The sequence below is a fragment of the Hippopotamus amphibius genome, chromosome 1 (genome assembly GCF_030028045.1).
Source record: "Hippopotamus amphibius kiboko isolate mHipAmp2 chromosome 1, mHipAmp2.hap2, whole genome shotgun sequence".
NCBI lineage: Eukaryota > Metazoa > Chordata > Mammalia > Artiodactyla > Hippopotamidae > Hippopotamus > Hippopotamus amphibius.
The window spans coordinates 132,295,209-132,317,646 of NC_080186.1; the positions used below are offsets into that span (position 1 = coordinate 132,295,209).

The 22,438-nt window shown below is 36.1% G+C and overlaps 1 protein-coding gene across 6 annotated transcripts in view; it reads left to right on the top strand.

Annotated features, from left to right (window-relative positions):
- FBXW11 (F-box and WD repeat domain containing 11) overlaps window positions 1–22,438 on the top strand; it is a 122,693-nt gene that overhangs the window by 38,186 nt on the left and 62,069 nt on the right. The window lies entirely within an intron of this gene.

The following is a 22,438-nucleotide window of genomic DNA, read 5'->3' on the forward strand; positions in this document are numbered from 1 at the left end:
TGCTAAATGTTCTGTGTAACCCTCTGCTTTCCTCCAGCCTGGGTGCCCCACATGGAGGAGTTCATACCAAGAGGGGCCCTTCTGAGCAGATGGGTCTTTGGCTGGGCCCTGTTCTGCTCCTCTTTTTCTGCTCATGCTTTTTATCCCCCCAACCCCCACCTTGAAGCTGTGATTCTCATGTTTAATAGTTGTGCATGTACCCAAACAACCTTGATATTTTCCATTTGGCTACTTTTAACAGTTCTTTGTTGAGTTGGGAGGGTTATATAATTAAAGTGGTGATTTTTCTATTTTGAAACTCATCCTTTTGGCTTGCTTTCTCTCCCTCCTTCCATAAAGGAGTGGAGATGGAATCACTAATGGTATAAAGCCTCAAATTGAAGTTTATAAAGATCACAGCTTTATGCTGGCAATACCTATCAGTTGGGCCACCTCCCAAAGGCCAGATCTGACACCTGTCCTTAGGGTCCACCCAGTTTTCCAGGCCGAGGCTGGCAGAGAATTCCACAGATAAAAGTAAAACTCTTTTGGGATGTGGGAGGGGTTGCTCCAGAAAAAACTATTAGCAGGAGTGCAGCTGGACTGACCTCACTTGTTGGGATGGATTCTAAGAGAGCCAAGGCAGAAAACATTGTGACTTTATTGGGGAAGGTCTGTTTAGAGAAAGCATGTATTTAATTTAGTATGGTTTCAGTGGCAGTATGCAGTTTTCATCACTGTATATTCCAGAGAGTTTGATGTATCTTTTAAAAGCAATATTGAATTCTTGGCATCCTGTTGAGACTGCCCTGTTTTAGGAAAACACTGTAGAATCAGGAAATGAATTAGAGGGATATTATTGATGGTATGGCTGACTTTACTGTTCTCAAGGTTATCTTTCTATTCATGTTTACAGTCTTTAAATGGAGCTGGGGGGCCAGGAAGGAGAAAGTTTCCTTCATATTGGGATTGTGCTTTTTATTTACTTATGAGCAAACATTCTGAGCAGCACTGGTGTGGTTATTGATTCCAATTGCTTTCTTTAGAAAACTGTACTGGAACCTCACTGACACCGTTAACTAGAGAGTGAATTCAATGTAAGATACAGTTGTTTTAGAGTCTATATAAAAAGTTGGGTTACAACTCTTAGGGTCCAGGGATTGGGTGTTTCAGTGATGCTCCAGTGTAACGTATATTTATCCTTGGAAAAGCAGCTTCCCTGCATGTGATGTAACTTTAACAAAAATGTTCTTGAAATAGCAGACATTATTGCATGTGCTCTCCTTGGTACTAAATAATGGATATTTGCATTATAGTAATAGTGTACATCTTTGTCTCTCTTTTTCTGAAAATGCTTACTTGAATGTTACAGATGCTTTTTAGTGGACTGATCTGGGTTTTTTTTCCCCCAGAAATTTAAGCAGGTGAAGAATTGTAGTTGTTAATGAGGCCTGGAAGTGCAGATTATTTTTATTGCATTCAGTTAAAAGTAATTGACCAATGGAAGGCATTAGTCAATATATTTTAGTAACAGTATTGTGAATTCTCTGGAGGTGGGGTGAGTGGGAGGAAATATGGGTTCCTGCCTTGTTGAAAATGGAAACCCAAATGTGTTAAAAGTTCTTGTTTGACTCATCTCTCCCAGTGAAAATCATGTAAGAGAAAAAATGTAAACTTTGCCTTGATTGGACCTTGAAATAAGTTGAAGTACTGAATGACATTCACTGAAATGCGAATGGAACAAATATTGTCTTCAGAGGTGTATTAGTTTTGTTTACTTAGGTTTTTATTTTCTTTAGTTTATGGTAGAGTATGCAACACAGTGAAGTGAAATATGTACTCAGTTGATTGGAATTAGCAAATCATTACTCTATTTTGTTCCATTTGTGAATGGAAAGGAAACATATACATGAACCTGGAAGACTTCCTCTCTACTCATTGGTTTTACATATTATTCTAATACTAGTGTTTCTCCTCTCGACCTTTAGGATCCAAACAAGTGCTAAAATTTAATGACTTAATTTGGGTATGAGCTTTTTCAAAGACTGCCTATTGCCTAGGTTAATCATCTTAGGTTTGTCACAAAGATGACTTTTGCTTCACATTGCACAACTCTCAGGAGGCCCATTTTAAGAAGGCCCTGGAAGAGAAGGAACAGGCTACCTGAAGAGCCTGGTTGACTTTGCTGGGGCTCTGGAGTTGCATGAAAGGGCCTCCCTTAAAATTACCACACTGGACCCATGAACAGTGGCAACTTTAGCCAGTTAGCCTGGCTGTTGACATATGCTTGAATTAGTGCACCTTCTGAAAAGCAGGAGTAAAGGTAGTACTGTAGTTGCCTTTAGGCATAATATAATCCCTCTAGTTTCTGCCACCTGTGAGAGGGGAAAAGGAATAGTAAAGACTTAAAAAATAAAAAATCACTCATTTACCTCAATAAAACTGTTAAAAAAAATCATTTACCACCAACTGTACTTGGGGTTTCACGTATATTAGCTTTGTGACAGCTCTGTGAGGTAGGTATTATTATTCCCATTTTTTCGGATGTAGAAACTGGGTCTCAGAGGTGACGTGTGATTGGACTCAAGTTAATCTTCACATATCTGTGAAGTGGTAGAGCTAGCATTTGAACCCAAGAGTTGCATGATTCTAAAATTGGTTTTCTTTCCTCTACACTGGAATGCTACTATTTCTAGAGTTTTCAATTTTAGTTTTGTTTATGAAAACTTTGCTATTAAGATATCCAGTGTATGGCTTGTTTAGTCATTATTTGAAATTAAAAAAAGAAAAACCTGCCAAATATCTGTAGGGGGAGGAAACTGCATTCCCTTTGCCAAGCTGAGCCCTCCTGAATCCTAAAGCTAGTGAGGTTTTGAATGGCTTTTCTGAAAATTCAATTCCATGAATATTTACTGAGCAATTTGTATGTGCCAGGTCCTCTGCTGGTGCTGGGTGTGTAAAGATGAGCAATGCAGACTTGTTCCCTGCTCTCAAGTAACCCATGGTAGCAAGCAGACCTGTGAACACAAACCTAGACAGAACCACAAGTGCAGTCTGTGTGTGTGGGTGTGTGTACTGAAATTCTGAAGTTAGCCAAATATATATACACACACATATAAATACACACATACATACATACTTTTAAAAAATGTGAATCACTTTGAACTAGGACTAACCCTCAGTAATTTTTAGAATAGTTGAACTGGAATATCTGGGTGTCTCTGAACTAAGCTGAACTGAATTAATATTTCAGTTGGTTCAGATATCCAGATTCAGCCAGTAGATTGTTACCTTATATAATCAAGAGTTCAGACCACATATGTATGTGTCGTATATTATATATAACATAATTATCATATAGGTCTCATATATGTGACTATATATGTATTACTTATTTATATATGTATCATTAATTTTTTTAAGTGTTGGGCCCTAGGTACTAGGTTATCTCATTTAACCCTTTATTGAAAAGTTATCTATCTTCACTTTTTTGTATATGAAGTTATGGAATTGAATTGACTTGCCTAAGGTTACACATTTATTTAAGTGGTAAAACTAGGTTATGAACCTAGGTCTGGCTAACCGCAAAGCCAGTGTTCTGGTCACCATGCTGTAGTGACCTTAATTTGGCAACTGCCATTTTTGGGTTGAAACAATTCCCCTTTAGTTTTTACATTAAAAAGTTGAAAGCTAGTGCACCTGGAGTGTGGAGGTTCCATGTAGTGACCTGACAAGTTTTCTTGGGAATGCCATTTGCAAGTTCTCAGCTGGGAAGTGTGTTAGTGATAAGCTTTTTTAAGGAGTTGGACTGCTTTCTCGGAATGACAGCAGGGATCATGCGAATCATGTTTTAGTGCCTCTCACCTAGCTCCCTTGTGGGTAGTGCTGGGCAGTAATTAATAGAGCTTCTTGACAATGGCCTTTCTTGTTTCTTGTCTTTTCAATACGTATAGTGAGCCACACTGGTTTGAGAACACTACATTTGGAACTTACAGCTACCAACGTAAGGGAATATTTTTTAGAGAAGGGAGACAGCTTGTTAGAAGGAATCCTGATTCTTTCCAGAATCCAGAAGAGGGAATTCCAGTCTTACAGACTTAGAGTCCAGGGCAGGATAAGAATAAGATAAAAGCCTGGGCATATGAAATGAGATGGCCCCTACTGTCAGGTGTTCTCGTTTTGTTCAGGGCTGTCTCCTTAGGTCAGACATGGCTGTGCCAACTCAATGTCTTTGTCCTTTTTCTAATGAATGTTGAAGGTTTATCATTTCTTGTTCATTATTCTGTTGCACTCTAGGGCCAGTAATGTGAAGGCTTGGAGTAACCTTTCTGTGGTAGAGTGTAGTATTTTATGAACATTAAAAAACACATTTTTTTCTTTTTAGAAGAAAATTTACTGCATATAGTTTCTTGAAAGAAAAAATCCATTGGTAACCTCACCGCCCAGAGAAAACATTTGTTGCTGTTTTAAGGTCTGCCTTCCTCCTGCCTGTTGGGCAGGAAGGAATTCATCAAATTGTGCAGGTTCTCTTTGTTATTGTGGTGATGAAAATGATTATAAGAGTGGTGTTTTAATGTCCCATAAAACCCCGGAGTGTGACTTTGGAGTCACTAGAAGGATAAAGGAGGCCTTAGCCTAATGCCTCTCCCACTTACCTGTAATAGCTCTGGATTTATCTGTATTATATAGCAAGACTCTTAGTAAGACTTTATGTGAAAAATTCTATGGAAATTTCCAAACACACAACAGTAAAGAGACCCATTCAACTCAACCTTGAACAGTTTTCAAAATTACGCTATTCTTAGTCCAACTTTCTTGAACTGTGTTTTTTTCTGGGGCATTTTAAAACAAATCTAAGATAGCTTTTTTGAAAAAAAGGAGTTTGACAAATCACTCTTTTATGTCAGCAAAATATGTGTGTGTGTGTATATATATATATGTTCAAAGAATTAAAAAAGAAATAGCACAGCTGGTACTAAAAGTTCTAAAAGACGTGTAAAGTTTCCTTTGAACCCAGGTCTCACTTCCCAAAATATCACTTATGAGTTTCCCATTATCCTTTAGACAGGAGCTTAAAAAAATACAAATAGAACCATATTATACATATTATTTTTCAATTAATAACTTTTTCAGTTAGTGAAATACATTGCCCATCTTTCTATAGCAGCATGTAAAACCATATAAACCCTGTTCTTTATAGATGCAACAATATTTCATCAAATTGGCTTTGTCATTTAAAAACATATATATATATATCTCTCCCATTCCCTATTAAAGGAGCTTGAGGCTTCATTTTTTTTTTCTATCATGGCACTTTGCTTATTTCAGTGAACATATATCTTTAGGCTTGCATGATTATGTCTTTGGAATAAATTCCTAGAAGTACAATTGCTTGGTCAAAGAATATCAGTGTTTTATTATTAAACTGTATATAGAAAAGTAATAATCTCTCCTCTCCACCCCCCAAACAATGTTAACAGTTAATGTTGTCTACCATTGCATATTTTTGTTGTTGTTGTTCATAGGATGATATGTAACACTTCCCTATTTTTTTTTAATAGGGAAAATGGACTCTAGAAAAACCACAATACAGCTTCCTTTAATCCTTTATTTACTTACCATCATATCGCAAACATATCCCCAGATTTTGTAAAGTCTAACTTTTTCACCAGTGGAAATTTCACCAACTTTTATGATCCATAGATTTGGGGCAGTGAGGGAAAGGGATACATTTTTTTTTCTTTTTTGAATTACAATACATGTATAGAAAGTACAGAAATCTTAACTATATAGCTCAGTGATTTGTCACAAAATGGGCAGTGATTTATTTTGATAGGCTAAATCGTATTCATGGAGGGTGGACCAGTTTATAATTACTTTATTTCTGTAAGCTCTGAATACCATTTAAAAATGTGTAAGGTTTACTTTTAAAATATGAAAAATAACCTATATTCATTCAAAATTAAACTAAGAGAAATGACAAATAGTAACACGATGAATAAGACTTTCTACCATCATTTTAAATCACTGCATAATATTCCATTTAATATATATATTACTGATTTTAAGAAACCCTCCCTTTTATGTCAAGACTGCTTCCAGTGTTTGAGACACCCATGTTGAGTAGAACATCATTGTAGCTAAGTGTTTGTATACTTCTGAGATTATTTCTTTAGGTGAAAGAATGTGCTCATTAAAGCACTTTACATTGCTAAACTGTACTTTTAACAGGCTGGGTCAGATTATACTCCTAAAAGCAGTGGATGAGAGATGCCCTTTTTATATGCCTGAGCTGGCATGGATAGTTTAATTTCGTATTTTTTTGCCATTCCTCTGAATGAAAATGTTAAAATATATATTTATTAATTGGCCATTTCTCCTTCTTGTTTTATGAGTTATCTCTTCATATCTTTTCTCCATTTTTCTAAAATGACTTTATAAAGTCTTAGTTGTAGGCCTTCTTTATATATTGAATATAGTACTCTGTCATTCATTGCAGATGTTTTCCCCCGCTTGGCATTTGCCTTTCAGTTTTGTTTATAATGCTTTGTGCTTTGAGGGCAACTTTGAAAGAAAATTTTACTTTTCATATGGTCATACTTATTTTTTATTTTTTTAAATTTATTTTTTATTGAAGTATAGTTGATTTACAATGTTGTGTTAATTTCTGCTGTGCAGCAGAGTGACTCAATTATACACATACGTCCATTCTTTTTTATATTCTTTTACATTATGGTTTATTCCAGGATATTGAATATAGTTCCCTGTACCGTATAGTAGGACCTTGTTGTTTGTCCATTCTATATGTAATAGTTTGCATCTACCAACCCCAAACTCTCAGGCCATCCCTTCCTCATCCCCCCACCTTGGCAACCACAAGTCTGTTCTCTATGTCTGTGAGTCTGTTTCTGTTTCGTAGATAGATTGATTTGTGCCATATTTTAGATTTCACATATAAGTGATATCACATGGTATTTGTCTTTCTCTTTCTGACTTACTTCACTTAGTATAATAATCTCTAGGTCTATCCATGTTGCTGCAAATGGCATCATTTCATTCTTCTTTATGGCTGAGTAGTATTCCATTGTATATATGTACCATATCTTCCTTATCCATTCCTCTGTCAGTGGACATTTAGGTTGCTTCCATGTCTTGGCTATTGTGAATAGTGCCACTGTGAACATAGGGGTGCATGTATCTTTTTGAATTGTAGTTTTGTCTGGGTATATGCCCAGGAGTGGGCTTGCTGGGTCATGTGGTAACTCTTAGTTTTCTGAGGAGCCTCCCGTACAGTTCTCCATAGTGGCTGCACTAACTTACATTCCCACCAATAGTGTAGGAGGTTTCTGTTTTCTCCACACCCTCTTTAGCATTTGTTGTTTGTAGACTTTTTAATCATGGCTATCCTGACCGGTGTGACGTGGTACCTCATTATAGTTTTGATTTGCATGTCTCTAATAATTAGCAATGTTGAGCATCTTTTCATGTGCCTATTGGCACATGAATCTGTAGTGATACTTATTCTTTTCCTTTACCATTCTTCTAGTGGTTTATGGCTCTATGTTTTATATTTAAATCTTCTGTTTCTCCATAATTTACTTTGGTATTTGCTATGAATCAGGGATCCACATTCTTTCTAAATGGCCACTCTGTTTTCTGCATAATATTCACTGATCTAGCTTTTCCCCCATTGGTTTGGGATCATATGCTCATGTTTCATTTCCTTGTATTCGATGATTGCCCACTCACAGAAATCTCTTTGAAGCTTTTGTTCTTCTCTACTTCGCTAGTATCATCATCAGTTAATAACCTCTGTAGGCTTGTCATGGTCCATGGTATATCATGCTGTATTTTATACATATAATGCTGGTTTCAAAGTGTCTTGATAATGATGATAAGGTTTGAAAGTTCAAAAGTTCAAAGTGCCAAACAGAAAGATTCATTTTAGCATTTTTCTAAAGAAGTGATTTTTCCTCCGTTTTTACTGTGAATTGAAATTGTTGTGTGTGTGTGTGTGTGTGTTTAATCATTTCCATGTCATGGTTTCTGAAAACAGGGTGACTTGGTGATCTCAGAATTTGAAGCAGCAGAAAAGCAGCAAGTAAATTCATATTGTGGAGAAAGTTCTAATTATAGCACAACACCTGGCATATAGTACTAGGACTCAAGAAATAGCACTTTATTAATTTCATTGATCATATACATATTTTTAGGCGCTCAAAAAATCACATACATTTCTCATGGAAGAGAACCTCTGCTATGGGAAAATGAAAACTACACATTGTTTTACTAACAGTTTTAATTTATGGTTTCCAAAACAAAGTGTATGATGGGGTAAGGTAGTGTGCTTGTTGAATAAGGTTTAACAGTATACTAATTTGAGGATAGGGAGTGGGTAAATGGGATTCAGATGACTTTAGAAAATGCCTTTTTACTTTTTCAACAAAAATGACACAATATACTTCATATTACAGACTTTTATTATATTTCTTATAAGAATCCTGGTTTTATGTATTTCTGTTGGTTTATTTTTATTCTGTTTATGAAAGTAACACTTTTTCATTACAAAAATTTTGGACAGTAGAGAAGTATAAAGAAATTAATCATTCAGCCATAATCTCGCTTCATTTTAGTGCCCATTCTTTGTTTTTTCTTCTTGACATTTTATTTCTGTGTGTGTGTGTGTCTGTGTATGCTTTTTGCTCTATGTGTACAGAATTACAACCCCATTTTTACCAATATGGTTCACATTAGTAAGCATAGGTCTGCATTTTTAATAACTAATTGTCTGGATGTATAATAATTTGATCATTCTCCTACTGATGGACATTAAGGTTGTTAAATTTTAGTCTATACTTATTTCTTAGGTATTATTGATGGGAAAAATTCCGAGTCAAAGGATATGAACTTTCTTAAGGCTTTTAAACATTGACCAATCCTCCACCAAAAAGGTTATTCTATTTACATTATTCTCAGCGTATGATAGTATATGACAGTGTACTATCTCAGTATCATTATCTCAGTATATGATAGTAGAAATAAATGCCCAATATAGAAAACTGGAAACATAGGAATGCACAAAGAATACATTTAAAAAAATCACACTTTGTTTACTCATTTGCTTTTTCTTCAGGCAACAAATATTTATGATGCTTCTGCTGTGTACCAGGGATTATTGTAGTTGCTGGGAATACAAGAGTGCACAAAATAGACAGAAAGCCACTCTGTCTTGGAACCTGAGTTTTAGTGGGCAAAGAAAGAAAATGAGTTATACACATGGTATTTTAGGTAGTACGAAGTGCTATGGAGAAAGTAGGGGATAGAGCACTCCAAGGATTGGGGCTTTTGTTCTGCATGAGATGGGAAGTCAGTAGAGACTTTTGACCAGAGGAGTAATTTATCTGATTAGTGTGTTGTTAGGATCTGTGGCTGCTGTATATATGATAGAATGAAGAGAGAAAGTAGGGAGACCAACTCTAAGGTTGACCAGTTGGGGTTCTTCAAAGAGACAGAACCAGTAGTAGATAGATAGATGGCTAGATGGATGTTTTAGAGAATTGGCTCACATGATTGTGGGAACTGGCTAATTTGAAATTTGTGTGTCAGAGAAGCAGAAATGCAGGCAAAATTTCTCTGTTACAGTCTTGAGGCAGAATCTTTGCTCTTAAGGCAGTCAACATATTAAATGAAGCCCACGTACGTTTTGGAGGGTACGCTTTTGGAGAGTATGCTTTACTCAGAGTCTACTTATTATAAATGTTAGTCACATCTACAAAATAACTTAACAGCAACCTGAAGACTAATGCTTGACCAAACAACTGGCCAAGTTGACACATAACATTAACCATTACAACTGTGACTGAAAAGAGGCCAAAGTTTGGAGTTAGGGATACAGATGGGAACAGAGGCAGTCCATGACCAATTGAAGAAAGAAGAGGTGAGTGTGACGTTAGTAAAAATAATACCAGTCTTATCAAGCCAATATCATTTATATCACCAATATCTAATAACCATTTAGGTGAGAGGTGATTTGGACTTTGGAGTCCCTAGTATGGGAAGATAAAAATATGATGATGTGTTTACTTGCAATAATGAAATGCTTCAGTAATGATTCTTCATAAAAAATCATTCAGTGCATGATACTCATGTTGTGGAAGAACCTTAAGTGTGTGGGGAACTCACAGTTAACACTTACGCCAGACACATTACTAAGCCCTTTCCCATATATTATCTTTTTTAAGCCTCTGAACAATTTTATGAACTAGGTTTTGTTTTGTCTGTTTTATACATGAGGAAATTGAGATTGAGGGAGAAGGAAAACTTGTGACTTGCATAAGGGCACATACCTACTAAGTGGCAAAGCCAGGATTTAAACCTAGTCTCTGGTTCCAGTACACCTTACTGCCTCTTAAAGTAGAAACTATTTTCATAGAGATGATTGTCGGTATTTTAAGTTGTAAATAGGGTTTTCTAGGACGGTTATGCAATAGGAATGCTATTTATGTTGTTATACCAGTAGCTTACATGATCAAATATCTCTTCTTTAGAGGCTGTCTCTGGCCACCCAATCTAAAATAGCTTCCTGCTTTCACTCAGTTCCTTTACCCTACTTTATTTTTTCTTCATAGCACTTAGCACTGCCTGAAATTACAGTCCATGTCTGTTTTTTTCCTCCTGTCTGTTGTCTTTCTCCCCCATCAGAATCCCAGGTTCTCTGAGAAAAGGGTCATATCTTACTGTTCACTGCATGATAAATTCAGCTGTTTCTAAAATAGTTTCTGAACAGGCAGAATAAATTTAATAAATAAATTATTAAATTTATATATTTAAATAAATAAACAAATCTAAGCTTTGTTGGGATTAGATGGTGTAGTGGTATTTGCTCTCAAAGCCAGAACTACTTTGGGCTTAGTTCTCTGAGTTCTTTGAATCCAAGTATTCAAGTGAGTTGAAGGAGTTCCTTGAATAAAAATTGATTTTTCTTTGGAGAATAGCTTGTTGTATTGTTGTTTTGTTTAAAAAATAATCTTTTCTGATTATAAAAGTATTATATGCATATTGTAGAATGTTGGGATAAAAGTGGAAAGAAAAATCAGAAATAATCCTCAATTTAGGGAGTGCCATTCTTAATATTTTGGCATATTTTCTTTAAGTTTTTAATCTATGCATATGCTTTACATAGTTGAGAATTATATATATAATTATATACATAACTTTATTATATATATAGCTTTATTTTACTTCATGTGCTTTGTACACTTATTTAGGATTATTGTGTTAATGTTTTCCTATCATTAAAATTTTCTCATAATTTGAAATTACCATATTTCATAAACATCCCATAATTTGACATTTTTCTGGGTGCTTAAACTCTTCACTTTTAATTATTAAAAACAAACCTCCATCTTTTTGCATAAATCTTTGCCATCATTTTCAATTACCTAGGATATATTCCTAGGAGATAGACTGTATTTATCTTGTCAGGTTGTTTTCCAGAGGATTTGCACCTCATTGGACCCTAAGTGAGATTGAACATTATTATTTTGAAAAAATTTGACAAGCCTGATTTGTGCGATTCAGTAGCACGCTCTAAATCCACAGGCCTCTTCACAAATGGCAACTCTCCTCTTGGAGCAATTTGAGTATATGTTGAGTCAGCTAAGGCATGGCCTACTAAAAGAAGATCTAATAATACTGGATATGCTTGGCCAAGAAAAAAAGAACTTGAGAAACATTTTCCAACACATTAACAACTGTGCCAGTCTGTGCCTTCTTAATTGAATTGCCAGGGTGCTCTGACTAGAATTCAAAATTGAGATCATTCAGTTTAGGTGAGGTTATTCAGAAAATACTTAAGAAAATGTAGAAGTACCCAAACATTTTGTGTATTTTACTAACTTCCTGCTCTGTGCCATGCGCTGTGCTATGACCTGGTATTACAAAGAACAAGCTGCCAGTCTTTGTAGATAGATGGCATATGAAAACTCTTTACCCTAGTAAAGGAAGGTTCTTTCTACCCCATTCTCCCTTTAGAAAAGCAGGAGTTGCTTACTGAAGTCCTTGTAAAATCTCTTATATTATATCATGCTTCCTTTTTTAATTTGGAGTAAAAGGGCACATGTTAAATCCTCCATCTATAAGACAACAGGAAATGCAAAATTAAGGATTAGAGTAATGGTAACCAGAAGAAACCGTCACCTAGTTAATTTCAAAGTAAAAACTTTGCCAGAACAAACATTGCCCAGAGGGATCTGGTAGAGTTCACAGCAAAGAGAGGGATGGATGAACGCCTAATTGTCAACTACTAGTGAATGACTTGGGGAAGACACTGAGCCTATAGTGTTCTCAGCCAGTACTGGTTTGAGATGTTTATAAGATCATCTGGCAGTGGTGGTGAAAAAGGCACAAAAGATTTCAGCACATTCTTTTCCTAGGGGAATGATCCCACAGTTTGAAGTGTTGGATATTAGTTATTGCAGACCAGCCACTGAAAGATTTATTTTTATTGATTTTGAGACAGTCCCGAGCTTAGTTGTAAGTACAGCACGAAGAACTTTTTGTTTCTCAACCTCTGTGAAAGTAAAGCTGACTGAATGCTTTGTCATGTTCTAGTGTTTTAGTGTATATTTCTTACAGAGGAGGATGCTCTGCATAATTATAGTATGAGAATCAAATCAATACATTAACATTTGATACATTACTGCGATCCAGTCCTCAGTCCCTTGAGTTTCAGCAAAGGTCCAGGAATGTCCTTTGTAGCAAAGGTATCCAGTTCAGAATGATGAGCTGCCTTTAGTTGTCATACTTCTTTAGCTTCTTTCAGTCTGGAACAGTTTCTCAGACTTTCCTGGACTTCTGTGACCTTGGCACTTTTGAAGATTACAGATCAGTTATTTTGTAGTATGTCTGTCAATTTGGGTTTGTTTCCTTATGCTTAGATTTAGTTTATACATCTTTGAAAGGAATGTCACAGAAGTGATGCTGTTTTCTTTATCATTGCATCTTATTAGGTAGTACATGATTTTGATTTCTCTTGTTACTAACCGTGGTCATCTTGATAACTTGAGGAAGGTGGTATCTGGGAGCTTTCTTCATTATAAAATTACTCTTTTTCTCTTTGTAATTAAGTATTTTGGGTAGAGGTACTTTGAAACTGTATAAATGTCCTCTTTTCATTAGAATTTCAATTTACTCACTTATAGATTTGTGGTTTCTTATTTTTTTTCAGTGCGTTATAATCTGTTATTAAGATTATTTATTTTGATGGTCAGATTATTCAAAGTTTGGCCATTGCATGCCCTTTCAAGCTGGTTCCTGTATCCTTTTGATCTGTCCTCATAATTCTTTAAGCACTTCCTTATGTTCTGGGGCAACAAAAAATTTCCAGGCTCATCTTGTACTTTCCCATAGTCAGCCCTGGAATTAGTTATGTAAGGAGCTTTGGTTTCTTTTTGTGAAGAATGGTATTTAGATCTGGGTGGTATATGTGCTTAGTGCTATTGTGATGTCATTGCTCCTATAGGTTCTCTCAGCCAACAGTGTTAGGTAACATATGTATAATTTTGTCTCTATGAAAAAAAATCCCTCTTTTTCTGTGTATTAAAAATCATAAGTTCACAGTGATAGCTTCAATTCTAGTCCAGTCTTACAGATTTCATTCTAGTTTTCCAAGGTAGCCCTTTTCATATTTGTAACTCCCTTCTCTAACAGTGAGAAACAATGGGGGTCCTGTTTTCCACAATGTATTTACTCACTTGCTCAGCTCTAGAATGCACATTCAGTAGGTTTAGAATTGCTTTACCTATGTCACTGAAAAATAAATATACTAACCATACTGAATATTTCTTTACAATTAACTTTCGTTTTTGGCTATATATTCTAACTGCTGAGTTCCAGAGTCACTTGAGTTAATTTTTTTCTCACCATTAAGTATGATTATGTTACTCAGTTGAAATACATTTAGGTTCATTTATTTCTTTTGTTTAAAAAATTATTTATTTATTTATTTATTGGCTGCATTGGGTCATCGTTGCTGCACATGGGCTTTCTCTAGTTGTGGCGAGAGGGGGCTACTCTTCATTGTGGTGCACGGGCTTCTTATTTTGGTGGCTTCTCTTGTTGCTGAGCACAGGCTCTAGGCGCGTAGGCTTCAGTAGTTGCGGCACATGGGCTCAGTAGTTGTGGCACACAGGCTTAGTTGCTCTGCGGCATGTGGGAATCTTCCTGGAGCAGGGATTGAACCCATGTCCCCTGCATTGGCAGGCAGATTCTTAACCACTGAGCCACGTAGGAAGTCCCAAGGTTCGTTTGTTTCTGTTGATATTCTGTCTCCCAATCCTTGTTGATTTTATTTTTTGAGTATATAAAGCTTTATTGCAGTTCTAAGAGTAAAACCAACGCAGAAAGGTCATCCTTTCTGTCCAGTTCCCATTCCTCCATTCTTTCCATCCTGTTTCCATTGGGTAACCAATTTCATTAGTTTCTGGTTTATCCTTCCTGGGTTTCTTTATGCACTAAGGAACAGGTGCACACATATATTTTATTTCTGTTTATTTCTTATACAAAGGATAGTATATTGGTATATACAATTTTGCACTTTGCTTTTTTCACCTAAAAATGTACCCTGAAAATTACTCTCTATCAGCCCACAGCGACCTTTCTTATCCTTGCTTAAGGCTGCATACTGTGTGTTGATACACCATAGTATGTTCGGCGAAACTCTTAAGTATGAGCATGTAGGTTGTTTCCTTTTTTTTTTTTCTTTTCTCTTTTCCATTTCAAACAGTGCTTCAATGCATACGTTTACCTTGTGCGTATGTATTTTCATAATATTTAATTATAGTGTATCTTCAGGGAAAATTCCTAGAAATGTGGTTATTGGATCAAAAGGTTGATGCAGGGTCAAAGGTAGTGCTGGATCAAAACTTAAAGCTAATTATGTGGTTTTGTTCAATATTCCAAGATTCTCCTCCAACGGGTTGTACACATTTGCCTTCCCACCAGAAGTAGATGAGAGTGCCTGTTTCCTCACTCTTACACACAGAACATCTTGTCATACCTGTGAATATTTGGCAGTGTTAGGTGAGAAATGTATAGTTTTAATTTGCATCTCTTTAATTATGAGTAAGTCTGAACATCTTTTCTTATTTAAGGGTTGTTTTTATATCATTTTAAAAGTCTGTCCATGTCATTTCCTCATTTTCCTGTTGGGATTTTGGTAATTTTTATCCCCCTCAATTTAAAAGAAAAATTTAGGTATATAAATCCTTTTACCTGTGACATACGTTATAAATACTTTTTCCAGTGTTCTAGTTTTATTTTTTTCCAAATAGCTGACCAGTTATCCCAGCATTTATTAAAGAGTTCCTCAGTTTAGCAGATGCAAACTAATATAGAATGCAAAATCAACAAGGTCCTACTGTATAGCACAGGGAACTATATTCAATATCCTTTGATTAAACCATAATGGAAAAGAATATAAAAAGGAATGTATACATATATATAACTGAATCACTTTGCTGTACAGCAGAAACTAACACAACATTGTAAATCAGCTTTACTTCAATTAAAAAAAAAAGTTCCCCAGTGATTTGAGATGCCACTGTCATCATATACTAAATTTCCATATGTACCAGGGTCTGTTTCTGGACATTCTATTCCATTAGGCCAGGATGTGGCAAACTCTGGCCCTGTTTTTGTAAATAACGTTGTATTGGATCACAGCCCCACTCATTTATTTACTTATCATCTGTGGCCAAACCCAGCCCTGTTTTTGTAAGTAATGTTATATTGGATCACAGCCCCACTCGTTTATTTACTTATTGTCTATGGCTGCATTTGTGCTACAACAGAAGCGTCAAGTAATTGCAACAGAAACTGTGAGGCTTGCAAAGCTTGAAATAGTCACCCTCTCACCCCTTACAGAAGCTTACTGACCCCTACATCAGAGTAATTATCTATTCGTATGGCATAAAAGAACCTTGTTTTTAACTCGAGAGACTTACACTATGTTGTTGAAATGTTTGGTGGGGCTAATCCCCACCTTGGAGCTTTTCTTTTTCCATGTTTCTTTGAGTATTCTTATAAGTTTTTCCACACGAACTTGAGTACTGACTTCTCTGGCTCCAAGAGAAGCTTTTTATGTGATTACAGGATGTTTTCAAATTATAAATTAGGGTGACCTGTTATCTTTCTAATGTTGAGTTGTCCTACCCCAGAACTAGTTTTGAAGAAAAGAATAGAGAAACTTATCAAAGAACCAAGCCACATGCAGTGGTTAAGACTATGCACTCCCAACTCAAGGGGCCCGGATTCGAGATCCCTGGTCAGGAAACTAGATCCCACATGCATACAGCAGTGAAGAGTTTGCATGCCACAACTAAAGAGCCCATGTGCTGCAGCTGAGGAGCCTGCCTGCTGCAACTAAGACCCAGTGCAACCAAATAAAAAAAAAAAACAAAAAACCAAGCCCACAAAAATGCCTCAGACCAACATGGTTTCACAGGGGGTTTCTACCAAATCTTCAAAACATGTGTAGGCCAGAAGTTTCATAAATGGTTTCATAGCATTGATTTTGAAAGAAAACTTAATTCTTTGGGGGGAATTATTTCTGGTTTTATAGCTTTTGATCAGAGACTATTATTATCTGATTTTTTTTTATAGAACTTATTTCTTTGTGATCAAATGTATGATGTTTTCATAAATTTTTTATGTGTGCCTGTAAAGCAGATTTATTCTCTGTTTACAAGGTGTAAAGTTTAATATCTCTAATATCTGTCCTGCCTTCTTGATTTTTTATTTATTTATTTTTTTAATAGGTGTTTTTGTTTTTTTGGCTGCGTTTGGTCTTCGTTGCTGCACGCAGGCTTTCTCAAGTTGTGGCGAGTGAGAGCTACTCTGTTGCAGTGGGCTTCTCATTGTGGTGGCTTCTCTTGTTGTGGCACGTGGGCCCTAGAGTGCATGGGCTTCAGTAGTTGTGGCACGTGGGCTCAGCAGTTGTGGTGCACGGGCTTAGGTGCTCCCCACAGCATGTGGAATCTTCCTGGACCAAGGATCAAACCTGTGTTCCCTGCATTGGCAGGCAAATTCTTAACAACTGTGCCACCAGGGCCCAGTCCCTACCTTCTTGATTATGTTTATTCTTCTCAACTTTATTTTTTGGTCCTCTTGATCTGCTTTGTATTGAGATTAGTGTGTGTTAGTGTATTTTTTTTTTAATTTATTTTTTTTAATTTATTATTTTTTGGGGGAGGGTACACCAAGTTCAGTCATCTGTTTTTATACACATATCCCCGTATTCCCTCCCTCCCTTGACTCCCCCACCACCCTCCCTCGAGTCCCCCACATCTTCCCCTTCCCAGTCCTCTAAGGCATCTTCCATCCTCGAGTTGAACACCCTTTGTTATATAACAACTTCCCACTGGCTATTTTTTTTTTACAGTTGGTAGTATATATATGTCTGTGCTACTCTCTCGCTTCGTCTCAGCTTCCCCTTCACCCCCCGCCCCCTCCCAAACCTCGAGTTCTCCAGTCCATTCTCTGCATCTGCGTCCTTATTCTTGTCACTGAGTTTTTAATCCATGTCTCTTTGCGTATCTTTTAGTTTCTTTTCGTGATATGTTTGTTTTCTTTGCTCTTTTATTTTTGAAATTTCTGTTTAAGCTTAGAAAGGTGTATATTTTTGTTCTGTTGATTACCCTTTACTTACAACTTCTAAAATGCTTCTAATTCTTAGAATTTTATTTAATATTTTGTTAACAAGTTTATCCATTTTAATGGTATTCTTTAACTCTCACCTATTCCCTATACGGCAGTCAGGATTTGTTCTTTCCTCTTCTGATCCCTTCTTTTAAGCTGAAGTATTTCTACTTTTCAGAAGGTATCACAGTCTTCAACCCTCATCTTCATCTTTGTTTTATTCTTATATCCACACCATAATTATTTCAAAATGTTTACCATTAATCTTTTTGCTAAAGCTTACTAAGTCATCTCTTGGTTGCTCAGGAAGGGCTCAAGGATACAAAATTCCCTGACCTGTTACTTGTTTAAAACTATTTTCCTATTGTCTTTGGATAGAAAATCTTTACACTTTCTTTTCTACAGTTATTGGAATATACTGTTCCACTGGTATCTTGCTTGGTGCATCGTTTTTAAGATATTCGATGCCAGTCTTATTCATGCTCTTTGTCTTATAAGTTTTCTTTTAATTTAAAAAAAAATATGGACTGTAGACTGAGAAATTTTTTCTTTAAAGTCTAATAATTTTCCTAGGGTATCTCTAGGAGTTTAATGCTGTGGGCCAATTTTCACTAGTATCTGGAGACCCTTTTAACATGCAGTTCAGATTTCCTTTTATTTCTGGAAAGTTTTCTTGAATTATAGTGTTACTGAACCAAACTTGAGTCCCCTTACCTGCAAGCAATAAAACCAATCTATTGACACTGGGTTATGGTGAAAGAAAGTGCAGCATTTATTGCAGGATGCCAAGCAAGGAGTCCAGGACAGCCAGTGCTCAAAACACCTGAACTCCCCAGTGGGTTTCAGGAAAACCCTTTTAAAGGCAAAGTGAGGGAGAGGAATCACAGAGTGTGTGGTCAGGCCATGCATAGTTCTTTGGTTGATGGGGAGGTAACAGGGCCATGTCATAGGGGTTAACATTAACAGCCCTGAGGCTCCAGGAGGCCTGGGGGCTGTGTGCTGTGGTCATCAAGTAGTTAACATCTTCCATTTGGTGGGGGTTTTAGCATCTGTGAGACAACTCAGGAAATGATACTAATATCTAGGTACTTCAGGGAGAAGCTAAAGCAGAGGACAAGGGGGAGGAGTCTGTCCCAAAAGGGTTTATAGGGTCCTGCTCAGTTACAATAGCTTTTGTAAAAAAATAGCAGCTTTATTGAGTTATAATTCACATCTCATGCAGTTTACCCATTTGAAGTATACAATGCTTGATATCTAGCATATTCACAGAGTTGTGCAGCAATTACCAAAATCAACTTAGAACATTTTCATCACCCCAAAATGAAACCCTTTTAGCTGTCATTCCCCATTTCCCCTCTCTCATTCCTAGGAAGCCACTTGAATTATAGTTTTAAATGTTTTTTGTTGCATTATTTGTGTGTTTGTGTTTGGAAACTCCAGTTATACATAGTTTCCTCTTTTTCTTCCATTTCAGCTACTTCTCTCTGTCCTGTTTTGTTTCTTTCTTTATCTCACTTTCATTCTCTTTTCATTCTCTTATTTTCTTTAATGCCTCTTATTACATTTTACATTTGAATTTATCATTTTGGGGGCATTGTAATTTACTTGCATTTCTATTATAATCTTGTTTTTATTTCTTTTCTGAGTTAAATCTTGTTTCATTTTTTTCTGCTTTTGGTACGTTTTCTTTCTTGGGTTTTGACTTTATGATTCAAGGCATTTAAAAAATAATATCAAATATTTGTTTGAGCATATTTAGTTCAGTTTGGGGTACTCTTTTCAGTCAGGTTCCATAAGTGCAGTATGCCATAATGCAGTAAGCCTGAGGCATATTGTAAATTTACTTTCTTATGTATAACTAGAATGGTAGTATCTATGTACTACCCTTAGGAAAATTTAAGGAAGCAATTACCAAGATCACTGTCATTAGGGCTTAATTTTCTTGCAGAACTCCAGTTAAGAAAGGCTAATTTGAGGTTTTAGTTTTCTTCTGTTCCTCCCTACCCTTTAGTCTTTTGTGTTGTTGTTGTTGTTGTTGTTTTGTATCCATGAAGATTTGCTTATGTCACATTTTGGGGGGTGCTGGCAGTTTGAGGTTAATTTTATAGTATTCCTAGTTTAAGAACATCTTTTGTCACAAACAAAAGAATATCTTTTGTAACAAAACATAGTCCGTCCGTCCCCCCCGGCTGTGCTGCATGGCATTCAGGATCTTAGTTCCCTGACCAATCGTGATCAAATCTGCACCGCCTGCAGTGGAAGTGCGGAATCTTAAACACTGGACCGCCAGGGAAGTCCCCAAAACAAAGTTCCTTTACTGGATGGCTTGATTTGGGGTAGGGAGCAGGAGATTGAGGAGGAAGGGCTTTGCATCCTTTGACTGTTTAAAAATTCTTTAATCTTGCAGGATCTTAAAATTTCTCCCCTGCCATTTCTTTTTCCCTTAATTGTATAGTTTCCAAAAGGCACCTGGCTTTTCCTTTCCTTCTTCTTCTTTTTTTTTTTTTTCAATTAATAAACTTAATTTGTTAGAGCAGTTTTAGCCTAAAACTGAGTGGAAAGTATAGAGGGTTCCCGGTTCCCATGTATCCCTTGTCCTTACACAGGCACAGCCTCCCCCACTATTGACATCCTGTACCTGAGTGGTATATTTGTTACAGACCATGGACCTACATCACCATCGAGAGTCCATAGTTTACATTAGGGTTCAGTCCTGATGTTCATTTTTTACAGGTTTTGACAAATGTATAATGATATGAATCTATCATTATAGTGTCATAATGAATAGTTTCACTGCCCTGAAAATCCTCAGTGCTCTGCTTATTCTTCCCTTTCTCCTCCTAACCCCTGGCAACCACTATTATTTTTACTGTATCCATAGTTTTGCCTTTTCCAGAATGTCATATAACTGGAATGTAACCATTTCACATTGGCTTTGTTCACTTAGTAATATACATTTGAATTTCCTTCATGTCTTTTATGGCTTGAAAGCTTGTTTCTATTTAGTGCCAAATAATATTTCATTGTCTGGCTCTATCACAGTTTATCCGTTCACCTACTGAAGGACATCCTGGTTACTTCCAAGTTTTGGCAATTATCAGTAAAGCTGCTATAAACATCAGTGAGCAAGTTTTTGTGTGGACATAAGTTTTCAGTTTATTTGGGTAAATACCGAAAAGCATGATTGCTGGATCAGATGATAAGAATATGTTTAGTTTTGTAAGAAACTGTTGAATTTTTAACATAGCTGTACCCTTTTGCATTCCCATCAGTAGTGAATGAGAATTCCTGTTGCTCTGCATCCTCACCAGCATTTGGTGTTGTCCATGTTTTGAATTTTGACCATTCTCATAGGTGTGTTAGTGGTATCTCATTGTTTTAATTTGATATATGATGACAAATGATGTGAACATCTTTTCATATGCTTACTGCCATTTGCACATATTCTTTGGTGAGATGTCTGTTCATGTCTTGCCCATTTTACAAAGCGTGGTGTTCGTTTTCTTACTAGGTTTTAAGAGGCTTTTTTTTTTTTTTTTTTTTTTGTATTATTTTGGCTAACAGTCCTTTATCAGATTTCTTTTGAAAAAAATTTCTCCAAGCCTGTGGCTTCTCTCTCTCTCTTTTTTTCCATTCTCTTTTGATATTGTCTTTCACAGGGCAGAAGTTTTTAATTTTAATGAAGTCCAGCTTATCAATTATTTCTTTCATGGATTGTGTCTTTGGTGTTGTATCTAAAAAGTCTATACCCACGGTCACCTAGATTTTCTCCTATGTTATTCCAGTACCGTTTGTTGAAAAGATTATCTTTGCTCCATTGTATTGCCTTTACTCCTCTATCGAAGATCAGCTGATTATATGGGTCTGTTTCTGGGCTCTCTCTTTTGTTTCCTTGATCTATTTGTCTATTCTTTCACACACACTATCTTGATTAGTGTTGCTTTATAGTAATTCTGGAGGTTAGGAAGTGTCAGTTCTTTGACTTTCTTCTTTTCCTTTAATATTGTGTTGGCTATTCTAGATCTTTTACCTCTTCATGTAAACTTGAGAGTTAGTTTGTTTGACATCCATAAAATAACTTGCTGGAATTTTGATTGGGCTTGCATTGAATATTTAGATCAAGTTGGGAAGAACTGATGAGTCTTACCATCTATGAACATGGAATATCTCTATTTCATTCTTTACTATCTTTCATCAGAGTTTTATAGTTTTCCTCATGTAGATCTTGTAATATTTTGTTAGCTTTATACCTAAATATTTCATTTTGGGAGGGGTCCTAATGTAAATTGTAATATATTCTTAATTTTAAATTCCACTTGTTCATTGCTGGTATATATGAATGTGATTGACTTTATATTAACCTTGCATTCTGCACCCTTGCTATAATTTCTTATTAGTTCCAGGAGTTTTGGGGTCAGCTTTTTTGTTTTTTCTACATAGATGATCATGGCATCTGTGACCAAAGATAGTTTTCTTCCTTCCCGATATGTATAGTTTTTATTTCCTTTTTGTGTCATATTGCATTAGCTAGGACTCCCACTACAATGTTGAAAAATAGTGATGAGAGGGAACATCCTTGTATTGTTCCTTATCTTAGCATGAAAACGTCAAGTTTTTTTACCATTAGGGGTGATATTAGCTGTGGGGTGTTTTTTTGTTTGTTTTTTTAAAATTAATTAATTTATTTTATTGGCTGTGTTGGGTCTTTTTTTTTTTTTTTTTTGCTGTTTGTGGGTTTTAGTTATGGTGAGTGGGAGCTACT